Consider the following 7,766-nt stretch of genomic DNA (forward strand, 5'->3'; position numbering starts at 1 on the left):
CGCCTTGCACTTGCGTTGCAAATGCGCCTGTTTGTGTCCTCAGAATCTGAAAGGCGGGGGCTTGTACCCTGTGACACCCCACCTGGGTGGCTCTCAGGAAATGTTAGGGTACATGAACAGATTAATGGAGCCTACAGACACATCTTTACAGTGGGGGCGGCTCGTGCCTCGCGTAGTAGGGCTGTTGTCATCTGCACAGGACGGTCTTGTCCTTGGCGTGGTCACTTACGGGAATGAAAGTGTGATTTGGGGGATGGATGGAGACCCCATTTTCAGGGTACAGGGGTTACAGCATTGGAGAGAGGACTGACTGGGGGCTCGCCTTTTTCACGTTAAGAATAGTTGTCTAAACTAGGACTGCTCTCATCTGAGAAGCCACCCGCCCGCCCGCCCAGTGGCTCGGGTGCTCCTCCATCCTAAGCTGTGACGCCCTCAGCTTCTCGTGCTTTCGTCATTTACATTTTCTGAGCTTTCTTCCGGATCTGCTCCCACCTGTGCTCCTTCTTACTACACCTGTCCCTCCACTTGGTGCCCAGCACGACACCTTGTTCGGGAAGCAACGCAAGCCATCGCCCTCAAGCAAGGCCGTTCCTGACAGCGGCAGAGCCCAATCTTACCTGCGAGCCAGGTCTATATGACCCTGGACATCTTCCGTCCGCTTTAGACCCACACGCAAGCCGGGCTCCTCCTTCTGTACGTTCCACGTCATTCTCCTGCCGTGTGCTCCCCGAATCAGACAGTAGCACACCTCCTCTCCAGCCACCTGGCTGGAGTCGTCCCCGTTTACCTGCCGTGACAGGAGGAAGTGAGGACGGGAGCCTGGAGAGTGTGGCTGTCGCCTGGAGTGTGAGCTGGAACAGCTGTGCCCCTGTCTGTCCCCTCTTGTGTTCCCTGTGTCTGGTGTGGAGACAGATTCACAAAATAAACGTTTGCTGAAAGATGTTCGCATCTAGGTGTGTGTGTCTGAATCGATGGTAGTCGCTTTTGCTATTCTGGCTGCCACAGTGCGGTTCTGTACAGCGTCACCTAAGGGCCTGTCCACAAAGGGACGTCCAGCCTAAGAAAACATCTTGTCACAGTTTATTTGAGCCAAACTGATGACAACTGCCGGGAAGCAAAGTCTCAATGGACTGAGAAAATGCCCTGGAGAGCGGAGTGGCCGTTTGCAGCTTATTTTATATGTTAGAATCACAGCAGACGTCAGCGGGTCACGTGAAAGCCACAGGTGGTGGGTTAAGGGGGCAGGAGGACACAGAGGGGGCATCTCGGGTTGGATAAACAGTAAAACGAGGGATACACATGTCTTTCACGCTGGTGGAGACAGGGTGGCTAATTGGTAACAGCACAGTGAGGTCCCTGGCCGCCTGCTCTGGAGCAGAGGGTATGCCCTGAGGGTTCTGGGAAGGGGGATCACTAATATTTCAAGGTGTCACCTTAGATGCAGAGACAACTGACGGGCTCACTTAAGGTAAAGACTGACTTTAGCAAAGATGCTGCCCCACTGTGACCCACCTGTAGTTAGGGATTTCATGTCTAGACCACCCTGTGTGGTCACTCGGTCTCTGGGTCTGTAGGGCCAGCAAGGCGTCCCCCACCCCCCGACTTGTCGGGTTTAGTGTGTGGCCCCTTTACTTTTCACAATCCTAAGGGCGAGTGACAGGTTGTAGGCTGGGAGGTGGGGGAGTGGCATTGGGGTTAGGAAATGGGGTGGGATCCTGGCCGGCAGAAGGGAGAGTATTTTAGGAAGTGCAGCCTCATCAGAAAAGATACTTTATTTGAAGGTATGTGTCATAATAGGTGTGACTGTCATTCAGGCAGGCAAAATTCAGGAAAATGAAAAATAATAAAAGGCTTTTTCTATGATTAAATTGTTCTACCGATACTCCAGATTTAGTAGTAATTATGAACCTCACATATAGAAAAATTTCAATTAGCTGTATGCCTGGGGAATGGAATATACTGATTAATTAAAAAACCCTTTAGGGTTCAATTGAAAGATAGCATATCTCCTCACCTTTGTAAGTACAAAGCGCATCGTAAGGGTGGTTTTCCTTTTACTGGGTGGTAGGTGCTGGATTACAGCATTCTGGAACCACGCCTTCCCGAGCAGATCGGGTACTCCAGCCTCACCTCAAGGCACCGATTCAGGTGCTGTGCAGACTGCCCAGGTCCCCGAGGCACCTCAGGACAAGGCACGGTCCCCCCAATCCTCATACCTCCAGCACTGTGTCTGTGCTGTCACATAAGCATGCAATAACCTACGAATTGGGGTTTATAGGCAGGTATTGGGGTTTAGAGTCAGCCATGTGCTCATCCAAGCCATCTATAGGCTGGCGAGTCTCAAAGCTTCCTGGACAAGGGACCTTAGGTGGCTGTCAATGACAGTCTTTTATAAGGATCCAATAGGAAATATAACACGAATACAAAGGGTTATATCCACATCCCAAAAAGAATGAAAATGAACCAACGAAGAAAAAAAGGAAAATTAGGAAAATGGATAAAAAAATATGAATCGGTGATTCACAGATGAAGTGCAAATAATAGACATGTGTAAACATGCTCAACCTACTAAAATGCAAATTGAAATGAGGTGTGATTTTTTTCTGCCCGTTGGTTTTGCAAACACTGTCTTGCAAATATCCAGAATTAACGATGTTTAGGCGAATGGGCGTCGCCTGCTCTGCAGGTGGGCGGGAGTGGGGAGAATATTTAGAGATGAAAATATGAGTGTTTCTACTTAAATGTAAAGTCTGTTTGCCCTTTGACCCAGAAACTCCCTCCTGTAGAAATGCCTTGCCCAGGGGAGCACACAACATGCAGGCACTCATCATCAAGGCGCAGTGTGACCGCGCCGGCCAGTGGGAACAAGCTCTTGTCCATCGCCGAGGGATGGCTGTGAATCCGTTAGGTGTATGCCGGGGGCTTTAAACAGAAGAGGCAGCTGCCTACGCGCCGACGGCCAGATTCTAGGACAGAATGCCGGGCAAAAGGGCAACTCACGCAACTGCCCTCGGGCAGCGCGGGTCGCCGGTTCTGGGAGGCAGTTCTCACGTACCGACCGCTCCAACGTCGGGCCGCGCCTCACAGCAGACGGTGTCACGGGCAGTGTCTTCGCTTTCTTTGCAGAATATAAACTGAATCTGACAAATTTGTCATCCCGGATTTATGCTATGCCAGGAGTTTGACCCTGCTGTCCTTAAAAAAAAAAGCAAACGGTCTATGTGTTTACGTAACTGCAGGAGTTAAAGCCTGCAGACGGCTGTCTGGTTATCAATGGGTCGAGATGGGGGAGGAGCTGGCGGCCAAGTTCATCCGTGTTCTTCCTACATTTCTGTTTGGCTTCACCCTTTACCAGCACGGCTCCTTGAATTGCTGGGGTGGCACCGTCCTTTGTGACCGGGGGGATGGCACCCCTGGTGGCAACCTCCAGCCTGGGAGGTGAAATCAGTGGTCAGGGCTCCGGTGTCCTGTCCTCCAAGGGGATGATCTGGGGAGGCCCCTGGGCATCACGGGAGTCCAGTCTCCCCTGGTGGTCTCTGTACCCCTCTCCTGGTGCCTCATCCTCCCTCCTGGTCCCTCGCCCTGCCCTGTGCTCTTGCCTGTGATTTCATAGGAATGGAGGTTTGACAAGATTGTTTTATTGAGTACTGCCACGCAAGAGCCACAGAGTGGGGACCCCAGAAGTCACCTCCTGGGGTGTCCCCCCAATTAAAGCACCTGCCCCTACGTTGTTTCTGGCTCGTCTTTTGGAGAAACTGAACTACAGCGGAAACCTCGGGCTGTGGAGTCGGGGCGGGCGGTGCTGTGACTTTGCTAGGGCTTCCGGACAAAGTGCCCCAGACCGGGTGGCCTAGACGGCGGCTTCATCGTCTCGCAGTTTGAGGGGCCAGCACGGGGACCGGCGTTCTCGGTCTGCAGAGGCATCACTCCAGAGCCACCTTCACGTGTTCTCTCTGCACACGTCATGTCCCGTTCCCTCTTTTTGCAAAGTCACGGTCTCTACGAGACTTCATTCTGGCCCATCCAGCATAGGCTCGTGTTAACTACATCTGCGAGAACCCCATTTCCAACCGCAGTCACCTTCTGAGGTCCTGGGGATTAGAACTTCAACATACGAATTTCGGGGGGACAACTCAGCCCATCACAGGAGGCCTCCGCTGTGGCTGGAGGGCCCGCAGAGGTGCCGGACGCCCTCCTGGCTCGCCTCAATGGCGGAGCCTGGGTTTGGGGGGAAGGTCTGCCTCCCCGAGTGGTTGGGAACACCACACAGTCTGCTGAGAGGCACATCCCTAATGCGGGCCATGCAACCCCAGTGAGGCACTAAACCCCCTCAGCCATCAGCTAGCCTGCCTGCCTGTCCCAAGGTCCGTGCGTGCAGGGGATCCTCTGAGGCCGGCCGGCGTGTGAGCCTTCTCCGAGGCTGTGGGCTCCCTCGGGTGCGTCGTTGGTTGGTCCCTGGCTGACTTGTGATGCCTCCTTGTGCCCTCACCGTGCCTCCTCCAAACCTCCTTCTTCTATCCCGCCTTCTCCCCCCACGGCCTCTGGGTGTGTCTATGTCTTGCTTCCCCAGTTGTACACACCCCCAGGCAGGGCGCCCATCACACCTAGAGCAGAAGTGAGGTGCCACTTACCTAAGGGACAGGCAGACAGACCCATGAGGAAAACCAACAATTAAAGGGCCCACAACAACAAACAGCATTTTGCTGCAGGCGATTTTTTTTTGGGGGGGGGGCGGGTGGGAATAAAAGGTTTTCAACTCATCCGTTTTAACAAATATAACAAGGCTCACAAAATTTATTAAATAAATACAACGAATAATAAAGTGAATATGTTCGAATTCCACATTACGACCAGACTATCTGAAAGAGGGCGCTGGCGTAGGTCGGGGAGGCAGGTGCAGGTGGAAGGCGTGGAGGGAGGAGGGCTGGGGAGAAGCAGAGCTACAGAGATGTGCCAGGCGAGGCCTAACAGGGTTTCAGATTTTAGGAGGAAAAGCAATGTTACCAGGACTTTGCGATTCCACCTGGCTGCGGACTTCAAGCGTGCTGTCACCGTCCTTAGTGACGGCAAGCAAGGACTCTAGCAGGACCACAGGCTCCCTGGAGGGTGAGTTACTACTCCCTGCTTCCTGCCTTCTGAAGACCAGCCGAGAGCCGGAGCCAAGGCCACCCCGTGGAGGCTGTGCTCGCCCACGCCGGAGGGGCTGAGCTACATTTGAGAAGTCCTAAAATTAATTGTCTATATAAATCAATGTTTACCTCCTAATGAATGTCTTATCTAACAGGACTTAAGGCACAAGAATAAAATTAAGAGATTTCATTGAAGAAAGAGACGTAGGCTGGAAGTCAAAGATTTATCCTGGTATCGGAATGTTTTAGATCTTGCAATTTGCACATACAAAGAATTTAGCAACACTCACTGGCATTATCGTCAGAGCAAGATCAACTTGTAAATGTGACAAGAGAAAACATGAGAGTTGAAACTGGAATACATACATGTAAAGATCGCTCATAAATTAAACACGACTTAGTTAAACAAAAGTATCAGTAACCATACATTTAAAACGAAAAACATGGCGTGTCTCCAAATGCTGAAACAGAGATGTCAGGCTCATTTAAAAAAGTGTTTTAAAAACACATAAAAATACCTTTTAAAACACTGGTATGCACTGTTCATTCGTATAGCACGTGGAGAGAGAGAGAGTCAGGCGAGTCACACAGTGACCGATAAAGCGTCGATCAGAACGGTAGACTTCTGATCGCTGCCTGGCGTTTGAATGCGACCGCATGCAACACAGAACAATGCAAGGGAACGCCAGGCTGTCGGCATGGGCTGTTGTCATGGACATCGTGCTTTGACGGAAGGGGAAGCAGAGATCAACGTTCCAGGTTGCAGACAGGACAGCGAGCCCCGCCCCCTCCACCCCCACCCACTGCTCACCAGGACTCTGGACTGGGGGGGAGCGGGGGGCCTTGGCAGAGGCCACAAGGACCTCCAGAAAAGGCAAGGCCTGCCCTCCTGGGGAGGGGGACTGTGTCCCAGGGACGGTGGGTTCTGCTTTGTTTCTACAATGGAAGGGCCCAACTAGAAGCCAGGACACCTGCAGAGGACACAGGGTGGGGGGTGGCCCGCAGGGGCAGAAGGACATTACGAAGAGGGCACCGTCCCCCGGGTTCTCTGAGAGGGTCTACCTTCCTCTCCACATAAGATGTCAGTTAGACCAGTAATGGGCCTGAAGGGTTCTGGTTACGGCCCCTAAATTTGGGCCCAAATCCATGCTTGTTGACTTTGACCCCTCAGGTCGGTGACCAGGCGCCTTCATCCTAGCTGGCCAGCTGTTTCTAGAACTGGTGCTGAAGGAAGCCCTGTTGTCTCTCTTCTTCAGTCAAAGAAAGGCTTTGGGCTTGGGATTTTAACAATGGAAACACATGGGCCTCCTGGCTGTCCAGCAAAGCTCCATTTCCCTCTCCCACCCAAGCGCATGCTCACTGCACCGAGGACAGAGAGACGCATGCAGCAGTGAGCGTGCAGCCTGGGGCTGCAGCTGGCTGACGGCCGCGACCCCAAAGTTGTGCTCTCGTCCTGCCAGCTGGGCACCTCGTCTGGCCCGTAGCGGGAGGTTCAGGGGAGTGGCAGAAGCTTGGCCACCTGTGAGCCTAGCACTGCAAACCAGACCACCTGGAGTGCGCCCGTGCTCCCTGGTAAGCGACACGGGAGGAACAGCACCAGGAGGGCGCATGGGTCATCAGTGGAGACAGCACGTAAGGCCTTCGTAGCTCTTAAAAACCAAAACAATGTACCAAAAATGCACGTGCAAAACGCTTTCAGTAATCTACATGAGATGTCTTTTCTGTATTGTGCTCATCTGCTAGGTGCCTGACGGCCATAAAAAGATCACTGCTCACTGAATCAAACTTCTCTACATTCATCCCTCCCCGCTCCTATCTGGCAGCGGGGTTACCAGGAGCCAGTGTCAAAGGTCTCAGTAGTATTTGCATTCAAAAATAAGCTAGCCTTTAGATTAAGGAATGTTATCTTTTAATTAAATATCGAGGAGTGGGACTTTAAAAAAACGGTATAAATCTAGATTTTAAGATTTCTTTTCTTACAAACTATCTTAGCTTTGACAAGTGGTTTTTAAATACCAAAAGGCTTCTCAGAGAGTCGCAGGCGTAAAGGCCCGCGGTTGCCTGGCTGACTCCCAGGCGTGTGCTTCTTGCTTCGGCAGCCGGCCTTTCGGCTCCATGTGAACATCTGCAGTGGGCAGCGGCTCGGGGCTGAGACTGGGGGACAGCGCCCCACCAGCGTGGGGAGCTGTGGCCATAATGGAGCAGGGAGTGAGAAACCCAGTGGATTTGATTCATTGGGTTTTATCTGAGGGACGGCACAGCGGGAGTGCCTCTCCGAGCTGCCTTTACTGTCCCCAAGGCCACGGGCAGACCAGACCACCGGCATTTGCATCTCCTCCCATCTAGCCAAGGCAGCGAGGATACGGCCTTGAATAAATGCATTTTTAGGTATCACGTACAGTCACCACCTACTCTTAATGCGTTGTAGACCTGGATTCAGGTTGCAAAGTCTTCTTTGATCTTTAAAATGTAAAGATAAACCACGTGGGTTTGAGAGGACTTTACAAAATTCCCTACTTATATTGTGTCTTCAGGAACAGTTTGCCTTCAAAAAAAAAAAAGCTGCTGCTCAGGACGGTAAAATCATTGAAAAGTACATTTTCAACTGATTTCTGAGTCCTCAACTGTTTCCTGCTG

The 7,766-nt window shown here is 52.0% G+C and overlaps 1 protein-coding gene across 2 annotated transcripts in view; it reads right to left on the minus strand.

Moving 5' to 3' along the window:
• Positions 1–5,339: 5,339 nt before the first annotated feature.
• PTPRE (protein tyrosine phosphatase, receptor type E) overlaps positions 5,340–7,766 on the minus strand; it is a 93,673-nt gene continuing 91,246 nt past the window's right edge. Inside the window, exon 21 of one of the 2 annotated variants that reach the window (XM_025047555.1) lies at positions 5,340–5,852. The gene's annotated coding sequence lies outside the window, so the exon portion shown is untranslated. The other variant, XM_006912858.3, reaches the window with a different exon arrangement.

This window comes from Pteropus alecto, unplaced genomic scaffold, assembly GCF_000325575.1.
Source record: "Pteropus alecto unplaced genomic scaffold, ASM32557v1 scaffold74, whole genome shotgun sequence".
Taxonomy (NCBI): Eukaryota; Metazoa; Chordata; class Mammalia; order Chiroptera; family Pteropodidae; genus Pteropus; species Pteropus alecto.